Raw genomic sequence first — 18,983 nt, forward strand, 5'->3', positions numbered from 1 at the left:
GAGCAGCCCTCTGGATTATGAAGAGAAATGGCCCATTCTTCCCATGACCTAGAAAATTTTCTCCAGGGTCAGAGTTACCTGGAAAAGTTGTGGAGAGCTGGGACACTACCTCTTCCCCGGCCGAATGAGGCATGAACATCACGAGGGCTGAGAGAACTAAGACATGAAGGTATCAGAGCCCCCACTGGCTTGATGTGACCATTTAAGTACCTCACCTCACCTTTCCTCACCTTTCCTACTTTCTCCAATAGTTCTGGGTGACCCATGCTTTTTGCTTTTCCTGAACTTCTTTCTGCTACACTTCCGGGGTAGGAGGGGCGGTTATCCTTTTTTTTTTTTTTTTTTTTTTTTTTTTTTTGTGCAACATGAAACTATTGGAGACCAAGAGCAGACTCCACGCATCTCCTCTTCGGAAGCTCTTCACATGAAAGAATGAAACACCCCGAGCAGCGCTGACTTGTGCCATGTGTGTGGCCCACCGGCACAGGTGTCCGTAGGCAGGTAGATGGGAAGATGCTGATGGGCACAGAACCCTGAGATGTCTCTTCCTGGTGATTTCCCGCAGGGGAGGGTGGCTCTAAGGCTTTCTCGAAGGTGTTTAGTGTTGAGACTCTTTCTCCACGCCTATAGCTAATGTTGGCATTGCTGTCTCCCCACAGGTGTCTGATGTTGCTTGCAATCAGACGTACTTTTGGAGAAAAGGTGGCAGGAACCATTAGAGGTAGCTTTAACCACCTTGTTGCCAACACAGGGAGAGGACTGTGCCGATGGAGCCCACAAATTGGCCCATTTAGTTGGGCACAAGGTGTTAGCCTTCTAGTGTGTCCCAAATTTATCCTTGAAATCTTCCTAAAGAGCAAAGCAGCGCATTTGTAGGCATGAAAACCTGCAGTGTGGCCCTGAGAGCTAGGATTCCATCAGCAATTCTGCACCTGCTATTGAACACGGCCTGCATTTTGTTTTACGTAATGGAGGCCTTGGGATTTGCCCGGTGGGGGGTGGATTCCTTTCATTTTGCCACAGAACAGGAAGAGCTCCATGTGGAAGACTGTCAGCTGCTTTCGGGAAGGATGGAGTTCTACACATTCTCTCTCCGTGTGTGCATTGCTCCTGAATGTTTTAGAGGTTCTCTGGAAGACTAAGGTAAGGGCAGAGTCCTGAACAATACACTTGCCTATACTATTCAACGGGAAAGGAAGAACATTAGCTAAAACAGACACCATTTCTCAGTGAATAAAACGTAGAAACCTTGGGGCGCCTGGGTGGCTCAGTCGGTTGAGCGTCTGACTTCGGCTCAGGTCATGATCTCACAGCTCGTGAGTTCGAACCCCATGTCAGGCTCTGTGCTGACAGCTCAGAGCCTGGAGCCTGCTTCTGTTTCTGTGTCTCCCTCTCTCTCTCTGCCCCTAACCCACTCACATTCTGTCTCTGTCTCTCTCAAAAATAAATAAACATTAAAAAAATTTTTTTTAAAGAAAAAAAAACGTAGAAACCACCACAGACTTAAGAAGTTGTTAAATTACATCAGGCGAGTATTCTTTTCTGTAGCTTTCCCCTGTGTCATAAAAGTGTCACTTACAGAAACGTTTATAATGCAGAGAGGAGTCTCGAGTCTAAAAAGAGAATGATGGTGTTTGAGATAAAAATTATATGTCTTCGTGATTCATCCATCTAATCAATCGATATTTTGAAGAGCCTTCTACATTCTGGGATACAGAGATGGTTAAAACCATGTGAAAAGGTACAATCTCTGCTCTCTGGCTTAACAGGAGAGAAACATGGAGAGGAAGACGGAAAGCCAGGGAGAGACAGAGAGGTCCGGGCTGCCAAAGATCAGAGACAGAGTAGACAGACATCTTTCAGCACCACACACAGAGCTGGCAGAGAGGTGGCATAGGGTAAGCCACGGATTGCTTGCTGTGGGATACTGGTCAACTCACTCGATCCTTTTAGGCTTATGTTTTCCCATCTGCTGCAAGCTATGTTTTTCAGTGGAGCAGAAGAATTATATAATTGTATAGATTGCCTCAACTTCTAAACACATGGAAGTTTCATATGCAAGTAAGGGGATTTGTTCTTTCAACAAATATGAATAGTGGTCAAGGCTATGTTGCTGTATACGTTGTGTACAATTGCAAGAAAAAAGCACATACGGTCTCTAATCTTACAGGGCTCACATTATCATGAGAGTGCTTAAACATGGGCTAGATCACCTAGTAAGATATGTAGTGGCATCTAATAATACAGAATTCATGTCCAAGGGAGACCCCAGAGTCTGACCTGCCTCCTAATTCCAGGTCCACCACTTACAAGCTATAAGACTTGGAGCATTTACTTCTCTAAGCCATATGTTTCTTATCTGTAAGCCTGGAGCTAATAATACTGACTTTGTACGGCTGGTCTGAGAATTAAATGAGATAATGCATGTGAAGTGCTTTTCGCAGTGATTGGAACAGAGTAAGCACTCGGTAAATGGTAGCTTTCGTAATGATCTTTAAAAATACTTTCAATTCTGAAATTTCTACAGCTGGCCTATTTTAGTCTCTGAGGGTAAATAGAAATACCGTACAAAGAGAAGAGACAACAGCACAGAGCCACGTGGGGCCTGAAGAGGCCCTGTTTAGTACATGTGTCTGGTGTGGACTTGAAAATTTTTGTTCACTTCTTTCAAATCTTGTTCAGGAACCATGAGATACATAAATGCTTGAAATTCACATGTCTACATGTTGCTGGCTCATTCTCTTCTTGGCTGATTAGAGCAAGGGTATGAATCAACAAGTAATGAGATTTGTTTGTTGTAACTGCTTTTGTCCTATCCATCCCTGAGCAAATATACATTTGGACCTCATCATTTCCTATTCTATGAACTCTGACAGTCCAACATTTCATTGGCTCATCTCCAAAGAGACCAGTTTTATTTTCTAATATATTAATTTGCTTGAAAACTGAATTTGGGTGATTCATCGTAACTAACATATTTTAGCTGAAATAAGAACCTTCACAAAAAACCTAGAAAACACAGAGGCAGGATATATCAATGACCAACACTTTGGGTGTGACTTTACCTAGAACAAGAAATCCTAAGTTGCTATTATAAGTGTATACTATTTTCCTTTAAATTATGAAATAAATTTTTCCATGGATTTACCCAAAAAGATTTTCTTAAGCATAATCTGCTCAGACTAGAGGGATTTTTTTTAAGATTAACTTTTAAGGCACTCTTGAGATTTGCATAAATCTTTCTTAATGACAAATTTCTGTTCAGCTATTCTGCTTCTCTCTATAATATTTGGAACCATTTCCCTCATCTATATCTTTTGTCTTTCCAAAGGCATTTTTACGGAGGGTTAGGTAATGAAATCACAAAGAACTTATTCCATTGCAATTTTCCTGAGACATTTGCCATTCTCGGAACAGATTGTTTTATAAGCATATTTTACCCACTCACATAAAACAGCAAGACAGATTTTCTTCCAAAAGAAAATAGGTTGCATGCTTCTTTAACTATTGCCTTTCAATTAGAATAGGCAAGAGCACGCTTCCCAAATGCTAGACAAATAGCCCAGTGTGCCGCTTATATGTCATTTCGATCGGTTTACGGTGACTAACATATGGACTTACATTGATGTGTATATCCATCCGATATGCACTGAAACCTACCTGTGCTGGGCTCTGGGCTAGTGCTAGAGAGCCCACAGAAGGTTAGGAAGACACTGTCTCTGTCCCCAAGGGCTCACAGCTAGTCAGAGAGACAGAGGAGGCTTCAAAAGAGGGGATGCCGCTTGAGCTGAGCCTTGGAGGAAGATTAGAAGTTTGCCAGGTAGGGGCGCCTGGGTGGCGCAGTCGGATAAGCGTCCGACTTCAGCCAGGTCACGATCTCGCGGTCTGTGAGTTCGAGCCCCGCGTCAGGCTCTGGGCTGATGGCTCGGAGCCTGGAGCCTGTTTCCGATTCTGTGTCTCCCTCTCTCTCTGCCCCTCCCCCGTTCATGCTCTGTCTCTCTCTGTCCCAAAAATAAATAAACGTTGAAAAAAAAAATTAAAAAAAAAAAAAAAAAGAAGTTTGCCAGGTAGAGGAGAGATGAACTGATATTCCAAGCAGCAGAACAGCCTTTTCAAAGGTCCGGAAGCACCAACTTGCACAATAGGTTCGGGAAGTGATGACGTCAGTACACATAACCAGAGGACAGTTGATGGCCCTTAAACAAAGGTGTTCAGTGGGTGGATTAGCGTGGATGGCTAATGCACATTTTGGCCCATTTCCTAATCATACATCATAGGCCACTTGAGCTCAGGTTTCCTGGTCCTTCAGCACCAGATGGCCAGCTCCTGTCACCATCCACTAGACCCTTGGGGGTCACCTTCTTCCAAAAGCCTCCCGTGCTCATAAAGATGGTGGTGACGTAGCCACTCTGTAGGCAAGGTGTGCGGGATAACTCGAGGGTGAAGGACATACATTCTGAAATCACTTCTGCCCCCTCCTCAGTGACCTTCAGCAATTGACTTAACCTCTTTTGCCTCAATTTCTTCATGCATAAAATGAAGATTAAAAGGGACTAACCTCATAAAATCGTTGCAAAGACTAAGCATCATGAAATATCTAATGATTTACATTTTTTTAATGTTTATTTATTTTTGAGAGAGAGACAGAGTGAGAGTAGGGTAGGAGCAGAAGGAGAGGGAGACACAGAATCGGAAGCAGACTCCAGGCCCTGAGCTGTCAGCACAGAGCCCGATGCAGGGCTTGAACCCACAAACTGTGAGATCATGACCTGAACTGAAGTCGAACACTTAACCAACTGAGCCACCCAGGCGCCCCAAAGTATGTAATGATTTAGATAAGTGATTGGCCCATAGTAAGCACTCAGTGAGTTTTACTTATTGTTTATTCAAATAATATGCTTCCCCCAACAAATGCCTCATTAGTCTGCACAAATAAAATCCTAATAACAGTTCCCCTATTCGCTTCGTTTTCTGTAAGGAAGGTCAAAAGCTTGTTGTTTCTGCTGCTTTCAGCCTGATAAGGAACCTCCACATTCTGGCAGTTAAAGTGCTTCCCGTTTCTCCACTTCCTCCCACCATTACCTTTATCATATCTGACATTTGCTAAAAACAACCTAATTCCCTTTTTTCATCTAATCATATGATGTAAATAAAACTCATGTAATAATGCCACCTGAGTCTCTCTTCCTTGACCTCTTCCCAGAGGTTTTCCATGAGCTTCCCCTGGGGCTGTGGCAACCCCAGTAGGTAAATATTTCTGGATCCGCAGGGCCACACTGCATGTCTCTCCCCATAAGCTGGTTCCCTTTGAAAAAGGCATATTTATCCCTCCCCCGACTAAAATTCCGAGTTTCATCCCATAGGTTAAAGCAACCAACCCCTGAGATTGTATTTTTATGTTAATGTCCATTGCATCCCAAGGCTCTGCATGTTGGCGTGTAGATGTCAAATGCTCCTCATACTGTTTCTGGTTCTCCCTCTCCCCTCCTTCAGTGTTGTTCCATGTGAGTTCCCTGACAAAGCCCCTTATTCCTCCGTACTCGGGAACTTGATCTCTCCCTCCTTTATACTCAGTGTAAAGTTTCCTAAACTGGCGATTCTCTAGGCAAGTAGACTCTTCCCTTTCCTGGTGAAATACAACTCACGCCTACCCGAAGAGTCATTACCATATCTTAAACTGTGCTTCATGAATCAAACTTGAAATCTCACAGCCTTTGCAAAGCCAATCTTCATCTCACTTCTGAAGTCTCTGAAGAAAACTGCCACCTGTATCTCCAAGTCTTCTACTGTAACATCATTATAGTGATAATAATGCCAACAGATAATGCTTCTTGGCCCCTAATATATGTCAACGGAGATACTTCACAAACATCAGTTCATGTAACGTTCATAAGAGTGCTGTGAGATAGGCACTATTAATTTGCTCATTTTACAAATAAAGGAAATGAGGGGCACGTGGTGGCTCAGTCGGTTAAGTATTCGACCTCAGCTCAGGTCATAATCTTGTGGGTCGTGGGTTCGAGCCCCACATCGGCCTCTGTGCTGTCAGTGCAGAGCCTGCCTCGGATCCTCTGTCCCCTCTCGCTGCACCCCCACGTGCATGAGTACTTGTTTCTTTCAAAAATAAATATTTTTTTTCTAAAAAAAGGGAACGATGCTTGGAGGTAAAGTAATTTGGCAAAGTTCGCACCAGTAGGAAGTGTCAGAACAAGGATTCAAATGTAAAACTTTCTCCATACCAGACCCATACTGATGATCATTAGATTCTACGGTCTTGCCTCAAGATACTTTAGAATACAAAGTTTTCTGACTCTCATGTGGGATACATTAAATAATTACCCCGAATTTCCCACCTCTTCCTATATCCACACCCTTGTCATGGCCTCTCAATGCTTCAGCATGTTCTCTCTGCCCTTGACTTTTGGCTTGACCATGTGACTGGCTTTGGCCAATAAAATGTGGATAGAAATGACAGGCTTGGTCCTTGTAGTAGTCTCCTGGGGCTGCCGTAACAAATCACTACAAACTTGGCAGCTCACAGCCACAGAAATTTATTCTCTCACTGTTCTGGAGACCAGAAGTCCCAAATCAGGGTGTGCACAGGATAGTTCCTTCTTGCCAACTCAAAGGGAGAATGTGTTCTGTGTCTTTCCCCTAGCTTTGGGCAGTTGCCAGCATCCTTGGACTTTGGTTGTATCAGCAAAACTCCAGTCTCTGTCTCCGTGATCATATGGTCTTCTCCCTACGTGTCTGTGTCCAAATTTCTCTTGTCTTAAGGACACCAGTCATTGGACTAGGATCTACCTCAATCCAGTATAACCTCATCTTAATTTGATTACATCTGCAAAGACCTGATGTCCAAAATAAGGTCACATTCATATAGATAAGAGAGGGGGAGCATCAGGATTTCAACTTTCTTTGGGGGGCACATAATTCAACCCACAACAGGCCTTAGAAAGCATTTGGTTTTCCTGCTTGGCTCCATCACCAGGGAATGACCTCCCCCAGATCGCTGCTGCCCTTCATCCCAGGCCCAAGAATGAACAGCTGTGGAGCTGCCCCAGCCCAGCCAGATGGGCCCTCAGCCTGATCTTGGCCAGTGGGCCAAGTCCAGCCTATGGGAGCCACCCCCACCTGACCCACAGACCATGAGAAAACATGATTGTTGCAATCCATGGTGTTTTGAGGTGGTTTATTATGCATCGTTTTTGCAGTAAAACTTAATCATGCAATTGATTTCCTACCCATTAGAAATACCTAATTAAAAGCTACAATTGGGAAAACCCAATCTTAAGAACAGAAAAAAACCATACTATTCCTAGATATATTACCCCTCAGCAGGTCTTGGCTCCGTGAACTTAAACTTTCTGTTATTTATGGAAAACAGACTATTTTCTAATTTAAAAAAATTATTTGGACCCCACTGGAGCTCCATTGAAGAAACAAGGTGAGCCCATCCATAGATAGTAAGGAGGACTGAGGAGGACAGGAAAAGAGCTAAAGATGTAAAACAAAATAGCCCTGCCTTGCACTTCCTTGAGATCTGTTGGGTGAGTGTGAATGCTTCTGTGGGTGAACGGGGTGAACTGTAGCCTGTTATAATGATGTCTAGATATTTGTTTCTTGTTCCTCAAGGGCACTTCTAGAAAAAAGCAGCAGCTGCAGAGGAGCCTAGACACTTTACCAGGAAGAAAAGCAAGTATGGAGGCTCCTAGAAGCCAGGCACATGGCCAGGCTATTCATTTCGTTGGGTCGTGGGAGTTCAAGCTACATGTTATGCTCTGACTTCCTCGTCTCATTCAGCCCCTTCCTCTTGTCAGACATTTCCCAGTCCCGACTACACTCAAGCTTCGCCCAGGAAGATTTTTCACACTGATAATTAGAATCGACATATTTATGGGGCTCTATTTTTGCGTGGACCATCCGGTCTGAGGCCAGTATTCCTTTTGAAGTTGGGAGAATTGGAACCTTGGAGGAACTGAACAGTTCCCAGAGAGCAGAGCCTCAGGGAATAAAACTTTAGACAGGCCTTAAGATCATTAGTGCTCGTTTTCCTTCACGCACAGATATGTCTCTGGAAAACCTTTGGTGGCCAAAGTCATTAATGATCACATATAAAACCCTAATTAATCCAAATGGGAATCCAGTTCTTGACAAGCTGATTTCATCTCCATTAGATTTGTGGTTTGCAGAACCTGGGACCACTTTGCCCCATAACAAAAAGCAGTCACACTCCACCCTGTTGAAGTCTGAGTCACTCGAGCTTCGAGTTCCCGGGTGATTTTGCGTGAGTCATTGTTCCACATGAGGATTTCTAATTCAGTCAACAAAAAGCACTCAAGTATTCATCTTTTGCTACCAATTACTCAGTTTTGAAATGACATGTACCCGCAGTATTCACTGGATCCGGACCTCTACAAAACGCACCTTAGAACAATTTGTTCTCTTAAATGAGTAGCTAGAAAAGTTCCATTATGCCAAGCACAATGTAATTGTTGCCCTGGCAGACAGCTGCCCAGGAAAGGCACTCTGGACTGTCGTTTGATACTTGAGAGTCGGCTCCTGTAGGAGGACAGGTGCATTTAGAACACCACTGAGGGATGGATGGAAACAAAGAAGGGCATCGAGTGAACTCTATGATTTAAGATCATTAATTAAAGCTCTCTAAACTTCCATTTCTTCATCTGTAAAGTGAAGATGATAGTGTTGCCTGCCCATCTTTCAGGATGATTATGAAAATGTGTTCAAGTTAATAAATGTGTAAGCAGTACGTACTAAGCCCAACGCTGTAACAGTTATCTCTGGAAATATGATGGTACACTAGTGTTACTTCTTGATTCAATGGTCATTTAATGGAAAAATAAAATAACTTAGATAACTTGTTAAAATCCTTACAAATATAAAACAGAGGCAGTAGTAATGGGAGTAAACTCAGAGAGTCAACATTCGGAGGGAACAGAAAGATTCTGCAGCCTAATCCTTTCATTTTTTAAAACTTTTTCTAATGTTTATTTATTTTTGAGAGAGGTAAATGAAAGTGCGAGCAGGGGAGAGGCAGAGAGAGAGAGGGAGACACAGAATCCAAAGCAGGCTCCAGGCTCTGAGCTGTCAGCACAGAGCCCAACAAGGGGCTCGAAATCACGAAATGTAAGATCATGACCTGAGCCGAAGTCAGATGCTTAACCGACTGAGCCGCCCAGGCGCCCCATAACCCTCTCATTTTTAATTAACCGAATGCCACAGAGATGAGCAACTTTTGCCAGGATGTATGTACAACTAGTAGAACTAAATATTGGTTGTTAAGATATTCCAACTTTTAAGCAGATTCCTCAAAACTCAGAGAGTAAGAGCTGGTACAGTCAGCTGCAATTTAAACAATTCTACGGGGAAGGTTGGAGACATTTAGAGAAACTTCTCAGCTCTGGTTAACACTGCAGGTAAAGGGTCAAGCTCCGGAATCAGACTGACCGGGTTGGATTCTGGGTCTGCCACTCATTAGCTAGTGACCTCGGGCAAGTTACATACATGTCTATGTCTCATTTCCTCCTCTGTAACATGAAGATAATAAAGTACCCAACTCCATAGGGTTGTTGTGAGGACTGAAATGAATTAATACGTAAAGGGCTTAGGACAGGGTCCGGCACATGACAGGCTCACAGCAACTGGTATCTATAAAATGGGACTTAAGTAAAGAGAACTCTCTCTCGGGTCATTCTGCTTGTAGGAGAGGTATCTGCAGAAGGGATGATGGGGGCACACACACATTGGACCCAATGGCGGCACTCCAAGCAGTGAGGCAGTGAATGTCTCTTATACCACAAAGCAAACCAGAGCTGTTACCTTCAGGCTACTTCTTTCCTTTCACCAAGACGTCAGCTAACCTCCTGAGCATTTCAGACATCACGTGTGAGTGCGGATGCCGAGAACGAGCCTGAATTCCAGGACTGAGACTCTCATCCACTCAGCTCCTACCTGCGGCTTACTCTGGGTTCAATTAAGGCAGCAGAGGGTTTGCAGAGGAGAGGCGGCCCCTGTTCTGAGATAAAGGCATTGATCACCCTTCATTAACAATTCATTAGCATCCTCTGCCCCACTGGATCTGGCCTGAAGGTTGCCGGGCAGAGCCTGGGGGCGTAGTGTTTGGTTTACACACTGATCGCTATCACTGTGACCATCTGAGGCTTTCTAACCTCAGCAGAGCAGGCCGGCTGGCTGACCCTCGGTCGGGGTCACTCTGGGACAACAGTCCATTTCCCGGACTCGCTGGTAGGCAGGGGTAGAAGCAAAGGCAAAGGAGAGAAAGAACGGGGCTGTAACCTAGTCAATGGAAGTGATACAGCTGGAGAAAGCAGGTCAGCCCAGAGGCGCGGTCAGCACAGGACAAGGCAGTGTCCAATAGGAAGGGGTTGTGCACACTCAGCTCTGTGCTCAGAGCGGGTGACCTGTCCCCGAGAATGCGGTCTGTCTGATTTCGTCTAGATACATCCCTTTGGTGGAGAGGGAGCATCCGGCTTCATTTAACATTCCAAGCAGACAGCCAGCTCCCTCTTCTCGCTCGGATTCCAGCCTCGCCTGGCTGTCTTCCGATGATAATTTGACTTCCCACGTAGATTTCACCACAGGGAGAGAATGTGCTTGAAACAGAATGTGTGTCTGATCTCCTGGCCGATTTTACTTGTCATTGTAAATTAATAAAATGGCGTTTTGATTTACACATCTGTCTCTGGTGAACTTGGTTAGTATGACTGAGGGCCCGATAAACTGATCTTACCTCAGTGTGCTGACAAAACCAATTTTCTCAGCTTTTGAACCTGAAAAACTAAAGGCCAGACCCTGGACGGTGGTTAAATCACCAGGGTAAATTCCTCTTTGAAGTATCTGGCGGGGGGACAGCCAGGATGTCACTTCCCTACGTCCTCTCAAACACATTTTTCTCCTGGACTTTAATCTTTCAAGGTGAACGGTCCATGTTCAATGCCCGCTCAGATGATTGATTCCATGGTGACAAACATGGGAAATGGGAAGTTTGCCCCTACCCTGAGCTGCCCAGTGTTTTGACATACCTACAAAGCACCGAATCACACCATAATTCTGGTGAGCATGTGATTTTTCACATTTTATACATGCCCTCTATTCAAAACTGTTTAGTTATTATTTCTCTATAACCCAAGTTTTCCTAAGCCCATCAGACAATACAAATTAGGTTATGTTATCATTAAACCCAGTGGTGCTGGCTGGGCAGCCCCATCCGCAGACAGGCAGGCCCACAGCCTCTGTTCCCAAGTCCCCCGTCTGGCCTGGAAGCCCTCTGAGGGAATCTCACCTGTGCCCACAGTCCTCTCCTCCGACCTCTTTTTTGAGAGCCTGGCCCTTGCCACACCACTGCTTTTGGTGTTGAAGAAATCCATGAGATTTCTTCTCCTAAGAGTACTGTCTCTGGCAAGCAGCATCTTAAGGGGACAAATGACATGATGTTCCCTCTTGTCATCTCTGTGCCCCTAGAGCCACACACTTGTAGTGTAGAAATGGGTGGCACCCTTCTTCCCTGGCCCGTGCTGCACAATGCTCGCTAGGTCCCAGGGTCACACGACCATGCCCAGAACCTCACATGTCCTCAGTTGGCAGTTCTTTCCTTTTCAACCTGTAGCTCCTCTCTTGAACAGTGACCAAGCTTAGAACTAGGGGAGGGGTGCCTGAGTGACTCAGTCGGCTAAGCATCTGACTCTTGGTTTCAGCTCAGGTCGTGATCTCGCAGTTCATGGGATCAAGCTCCAGGTTGGGCTCTGCTCTGACGGCACGGAGCCTGCTTGGGATTCTCTCTCTGTCCCTCTTTTGCCTGCTCTCTCTCAAAAACATAATAAATAAATAAATAAACTTGAAAAAAAAAAAAGAACTAGGAGAACAGACACCTCACTGTCCTGCCCACCTTCTGTGCCTGCCTCTGATCTGGGGCATGCTCCGAAATCTTCTCTAAGGTTGTACCATTCATTCAGGCAGAGATGCGTGCATCGCTGGGTCTCAGGGTCAAAAACGTCCGTTCAGGATCAAGGAGGAAAATCCCACATGCCCACTCAACAAGCATCTGTGAGCAGATGTTAAGTATGCCAGCTTCTGAGTGAGCTTGTGATCATAGAGACGAAAATGAGACACAGTATTTAGAAGTTCAAAATCTGGAAAGTGAGGCCAACAGAACCCTAAAATGAACCATGGCACATTATTGCAAGTATTATAATAACGGTATGTAGAAAACATGCTAAAGCATGGAAGAAAAGACCCTTCCTTCCTTCCTTTAGTTATTTATTTTTAATTTTTTTGTATGTTTATTTATTTAAGAGAGAGAGAGACAGAGTGCGAGAAGGGGAGGGACAGAGAAAGAGGGAGACAAAATCCAAAGCAGGCTCCAGGCTCTGAGTTGTCAGCACAGAGCCTGATGCGGGGCTCAAACCCACGAACCGCGAGATCATGACCTGAGCCGAAGTCGCAGGCTTAACCGACTGAGCCCCCAGGCACCCCTTATTTGTTTGTTTGTTTGCTTGTTTGCCTAAGGTGTTTCCTAATGCAGAGGTTAGGCAGCAGCAAACAGGAGCTCAGTACACAAAAGGGAGTTTCCTTAGAAGGCTTGCTGGAGATGACAGGAAGTGGCCCTTCCAAGTAGGAGTTGACCGGGTAAACTGCAGAAGGTGTTCTAGGTAAGAGGAAAGATGTGAGCAAAATGTCAAAGGAATTTTATTCTATAAGCTTGATAATTCCATGCATGGGATTTTGCTGCGTACAACCAGCAGCTTTTCAGTAAAACCTTCTGACAAAACAGATACTGCCACGAGGATTTGATCCCTTCTCTCTCTTGATCGCTGAGACTGAAAAACAGCAAAAAGAAGAGGAGAAGGAGGAGGAGGAGGGGGAGGAAGATGACAGCAAAAGCATTTCACGTCCATCCACCAGGTGTGATTCAGCTGAAGAAATTGTGAGGAATATGAACAGTAACATCAGCAGTCCTTTGACGAGTCATATGTAGAGCACTGATTTACATCAGACATTGGCTCATAAACTAACCAGGAAAAAAAAGTCCAGCATTGGGTCAAGGCAGGGGGAAGTTCTAGCCTTCTCCCAATTTTCCTAGGCCAGTGAGACTTGCCAAACCTGAAAGCTATCCAAAAAGCACAGACCAAGGGACAGATTCTGGGCTTCCCCAGGCTTCTCATCTCTTCCTATCTGTGTCTTCATTTAGGGAGAAATCTCAAGATACATGAACCCACTCATCACCTTTACTTACTTTAGATACATTCCTAGTACTGAACCTAGGTGTTCTAAGACACAGTATTCTCACTGCCGGAAAAGGAGCTACAGAGAAAGCAAACCACTAGTTGCCAAGATTCACCATGTGTACCTCACTGGGAGCCCAGCCTGTTGAATCAAACTTCTTAGCAGATAAAGATGTCTGTCACGAGTTAGGAGGGGAGTGGTCTTTTCCCAAGAGATCAGTGCCACCTGAGGGACTGAGGGAATTGGTCTCAGCCCAACAAGCCTGGCAGGTTCTGCTTCCTTAGAAGGATCCCTATCAAAGTTTGCCTTACTTGATATATCAAGAGTGGCATCTTTACACAACACAAATAATACAAATATCTTCCAGAACTACACAATGGAGTTTCTCACACCGCTCTAGGTGCAAAACTATGTGTCTATGATGAGGAAGTCAGGGTGGGTGATGGAGAGCAGATGATTCACATCTCAGTACAACATGCCTATTTTGGGGGAAATCTCTTCCTATCTGTGTTGAATATTTAGATAAGAAATCCAAGCTATCCTGGAAGATACTTTTTGAAGTCAGGTCCATCTACAGAAAAGGAAGGTCGGACAAGGCAACCTTGCATCCGAACATCGGCCTCTGGTCTTGACACATGAGAGAATTTTGATCTAAACAGCACTTCTGAACTTCAGGAACATTTATGTGCCGAACTATTCAGATCCCTGCTGACAGGTCAACAACAGCTGTGTCAAAGTGCCCAATATTTCCAATGGCTATGAGTGTTAGTACTTATGACCCATTGGATAAGGAAGATCCTGGAAGACAGAAGCTCCTTCCTACAGGCAGCCCATCAACTATTTAACAAGGGGCTGCAGAGTGTTTAGGATTACAATAACACTTCCCAAGCCCAGATCCTATCCCTATTCCATACGCTTATTCATTGATAGCATGGAAGGAACTTGAAAGCCTATTGGAAAATGAAGGTAATCATGCAAGAATAGAGGCACTTTGTGAATCATCACCCAATGGTTTCTTTGGAACTTGGTGTGGTGTTTTGGACATCTTTGCTCAGTAACTTACCTGGATTGATTCTGACATTTCTGAGCATTGTAGGAAAAATTCAAAAGTTCCATGCCATTGTATGTTTGAAGGTAACAAATATGTTTTAATACAAACGTTATGGGGCAATATGAAATTACATCAGGCTCTGAAACCACCCTGGCACATCCACACACCCAAAATTATCCAAGTCCCTTTACTGCAAAACAGTAACAACTCAGTTAGCTAGGAACCATTGAAAAGTATGATAAAAATGTATTAAAATGAATATTTATGGAATGACAAGTCAGATTTTAGAGACAATGAATAAGTGTTTACGGTTTAAATTTTTTTTTAATGTTTATTTATTTTTGAGAGAGAAACAGAGACAGAGTGTGAGAGGGGCAGAGAGAGAGGGAGACAGAGAATCCAAAGCAGGCTCGAGGCTCCGAGCTGTCAGCACAGAGCCCGACACGGGGCTCGAACCCACGAACCGCAAGATCATGACCTGAGCCGAAGTGGGACATTTAACTGACTGAACCACCCAGGTGCCCCCGTGTTTACATTTAAAAGAAAGTAGAGCTTATATAGAGAAATACTACTTCTCTTGTTTATAATATAGAATATAAGATGGCATATGATCTTCTCACACCTAGTCAAGAGTACACACAACTGTGATAGTGCATAAGTACAGGGGTGACGGGATGTGGAAAAACCTCTGAATATGTGTGCATGTGTGTGTGTGTACTTTTGATATGTATCGTATAATCGGTGCGGTGTGTAAAATAACACTTCTATTTAAAAAATACGAGAAAAATACAAAAGACTTAACAATAGTAAACTGTCATCCAAAAAAGCAGCAACAAAAGACCTAGAGAAAACCATTAAATGAAAGGAGATATTGCAAAAACACAATTTTTACAAGCCACATCACTTGATGACAGAACTGATGCCCCTGAAATTTAAGAATGTATTTGCATAATATAACTTTCAAAATAATATTGTATATATTTACATAACCGTATATGTAAACATATATATTTATAATCTTTCCAAGGATGGGCTGGTCGGTGTGGTCCTGTAAAAACTAGTCCCTGTGTCTTTAGGAAGGAAGCAGCACAGTATGAAAGGTAAGGTTCTGGAGTTGAACTTCAATCCTTAGCTCTTTAGTTCTCTTAAGAAAAGACATACTTCATTTATCTGAGCCTCGGTTTCCTAATCTGTAAAATGGGATAATAATGATAACTCTGTGGTAACACATACAAAGTGCTGACTCCAAAATGGGTGTTCAGTGCACATCAGCTCTGACCACCTTGACTGTTAGCCTTCCTCTGCGGATGGCCAGCGTTCAGGCCTCTCCTCTGCCAGAGGAAGGGGGTTGCCTCGAGTACAGTTCACGCCCTTGTTATATAGCTTCACCGATCACCCTAAGTTATGAGTCTGCCCTGTTGTAGTAGTGACCCACTCTTTAGATGTTCTTTCCGTGGAGGAGAGAAGAAAACATAGCATTTCTTTGACTCAGGTAACAGTGCTTTAACTTCCACTTTCCAGACCATGGAGCCACAGAGGGAGCTCTCAGGAACATTATCTAAATTCTTGGGCACAACAGTGTTCCTGGGTGCCCGCACCTGGTGGCACAGTCTTGTCCCGAAGAGCAGCTCCCTGGTCAGAGTCTGATGCCGAGTCCAACCCACATGCCTAATGCTGTTCTCTTCTATGGTACTTTTATTTAACTAATTCTACCCAGCAATCTGGATTGACCTCATCCCCACTAGATGTGCCTCTATTTGACTAACTGCCATTGTGGACAGATTTCAGGTTGCCACAGGCTTCTTGCCATATATATATGGCACATGGCTGGTATTGCTCAGATTCGTGCTCTGGCATTATTGAACCTGAACTTAATCTAGCTCAGACCCCTGATACTCTTCTCTTCTACAGAAAATAGATCTTTTTGAGAGATCATAGAACATTGACCAAGTACTAATCATATGGTTGAAAATAAAGAAAATATCAATAAATTCAAAAGACTAGAAATTGGGCAGGCCACATTCTCTAATCACAGTTCAATAAAACTAAAAGCAATTTGTTTAAATTATAACCAAAAAAAACCCAAAACAAAACAAAAACAAAAACAAAACAAAACAAAAAACAACAGAAGCATTTGGAACTTAAACAAAAAAAAATCTTCTGATAACCATTGGACCAAGGAAGAAATTGATAATATAATAACATATCATTTTGAAAATAATGTAAATAATGAATACATATCAAAGGATGAAATGAGGCCAAGCATGATTTAGAAATAAATTCATAAACTTTAATTGTTCAATTAAAGAAGAAAAAACATATTAAGCTGTTAAGATTTCTGAGAGAGAGAAAAAGTCATCCCAAGGAGGGAAATCATAAAGTTAAGAGCAGAAACAATGACATCCTACTTAGAATGAGTACCTACTATATGTCAGGTTCTTTTACATACATTCTCTAATCACTATAAGATTACAAATTGGGTTTTATTATTTTACTTTACTCAGTATCAGAGAGGATGGGGGAGTGGTTCAAGGCTTCATAGCTTTTAACTTGTGGAAGGAATTTGAGCTGAAGTCTGTAGGACTTCAAACATTACCTTATTTCCACTATATTCCATCCACTGAAATATGCTTTTTCAGCTCAGGTCATGGTCTCACGGTTCAGATCTCACTGCTCATGAGTTCGAGCCTGACATCGAGCTCTGGGCTGACCCTGTGGAGCCTGCTTCAGATGCTCTCTCTCTCCCTCACTCTCTGCCCCTCCCTGTCTGTCTGTCTGTCCCCCCCACCTCAAAATAAATAAATAAACTTAAAAGAATAGTGATTTTTACCTGTATCACCCCTGCCAACTGATAAATGTGTAGGGAGTTAAGAGGTTGCAAAGCACTGTTTTGCCAAGATCACAATAAAGATTATTTCAGACCAGAATCATCAACAGATGCTAAATCTGATGGGGCCGAAAGGGAGTGCGATGAGAAGCAGGATATTTATTTGGTGTTGATGTGTCTCTCCACTGAATATTTATTCGTTGTAAGAGGAAATACAATAATTATACAGCAGAGAAACTGGATTGGTGACATTGGCAATGGGCCAACGGGCCTGTGTGCCTCCGGAACCAACCCCCGAGGAGGACACAGCCTCGGTCTTGTGGTATCCTAGCCTTCGGTGCATAAACCGAATCTACTCATGAAGAAACTTCAGACAAACCCATAGTGAAAAACATCCTATTAAATAACTGGCCTTTTCTCTTCAAAAATGCCAGTGTTATGAAAGATAAAGAAAGTCTTGAGAAACAATTCCACATTAAGGAGAATAAAGAGACACGACAACTTAACATTATACCTGATCCTGGACTGTGTCTATTAAATTGGAGGCAAAATCTGCATAAAACTCATTATTGGAACAATTGACCACATTGGAATATGTATCTGATAGAGTATTAGTCGATGTTAAATTTCCATTCTTTTCCACGTAAAAGAATGACTGTGTTTCCGGGAAATACACATAGATGTTCTGAAGCACATTGATGCTGTTAACCTGCTCCAAATAATAATGCGTGTGTGGTGTGTGTGTGGAGAGAGAGAGGGAGAGAGAGAACGAACGAGGCAAACGCTAACAAATTGGTGAATTGGGGTAAAGCATATACGAGAATTCTCTGAATTACTCTCGAGCTTTCTGGCAGCTTTGAATTCTTCCAAAATAATAAATTACATTGAAAAAGTATATCCGCGTAGTTTTATTTTAGGAATAGGTGTATATATATACACATATATATATATATATATATATATTCTTGAGTGGATTAAGGGCTTTCCCCCCGATTTCTTCTGGTTCTTGTCCACTTGGGATAATTCTCTCAAACGAAAGACAATACCTTATAGTCTTACTCTCATCTTCATCCTTAGCTGGATACATCTCTTCCCTCGCTGGTAGCTTTATATGTTGTTTTAGCTTCCAGCTTTCTTTTGAGGTAGGTAAGAAAAGAGAATGTTCTTTCCCAAGTTGATGAATCAAAACAAGGAAAAACTGGAAGTGCCAGGTGGAGAACACGATTGCCCGGAACTGGGCAGGGGAGAGGGCGGGCCCGATTTGCATTTTGGACCAAGGGCTCTGTGGCTCCCTGGATGCTGCAGGGCCTTAGGTGGTGGCTTGAAGCAAAGTGTGAGCCCAAGGACAGAGGACACCCCCGGGGCTGCCTTTGTGAGCAGCCCTGCTGATGCAACAAGCTTACCGCTTCCTGGACCCAACCTGGGAGCACTCGTCCTGCACCGCACCTGGGAGCACACCGAGCATCCCATTAAAGAGACAGAACCCAGAACTCAGCCTTTGGGCTGCTATTCTGACGCAGAGACCATCCTCCCTCTTCTCCCCAGCTTGACCATAATGATTCTCCGCCCCCATTCCTCTTAGACTCATTTCCATTTAGTTAGAAACTCACTTCCCTGATGATTCACTTGTCAGCTGCTCCTGTATTTAATCATGCCTCCCTCTTCCCCAAACTATTTGAAATTAATTGTTATCTGACAAGGCTCAAACCTCTCATACCCCCATATTATTGCATGGTACTCCATTTCCTTAAGTTATAGCAATAATTAAACTGTGCTTTAATTAAGTAAGCCCTACCCCCCTGCTATAGCGGTCCCATTCAGGCAATTTCCTTCAGGTAATTT

The 18,983-nt window shown here is 43.5% G+C and overlaps 1 long non-coding RNA gene across 1 annotated transcript; it reads left to right on the forward strand.

Annotated features, from left to right (window-relative positions):
- The first annotated feature begins 996 nt into the window (after positions 1–996).
- On the forward strand, positions 997–9,062 carry LOC121039971 (uncharacterized). The gene is made up of 3 exons (XR_005795067.1): positions 997–1,143; positions 7,636–7,699; positions 7,821–9,062. It is a non-coding gene; the product is annotated as an uncharacterized LOC121039971 (long non-coding RNA).
- Positions 9,063–18,983: the final 9,921 nt, after the last annotated feature.

The sequence above is a fragment of the Herpailurus yagouaroundi genome, unplaced genomic scaffold (assembly GCF_014898765.1).
Source record: "Herpailurus yagouaroundi ecotype Mexico unplaced genomic scaffold, PumYag 181, whole genome shotgun sequence".
Classification (NCBI taxonomy): Eukaryota; Metazoa; Chordata; class Mammalia; order Carnivora; family Felidae; genus Herpailurus; species Herpailurus yagouaroundi.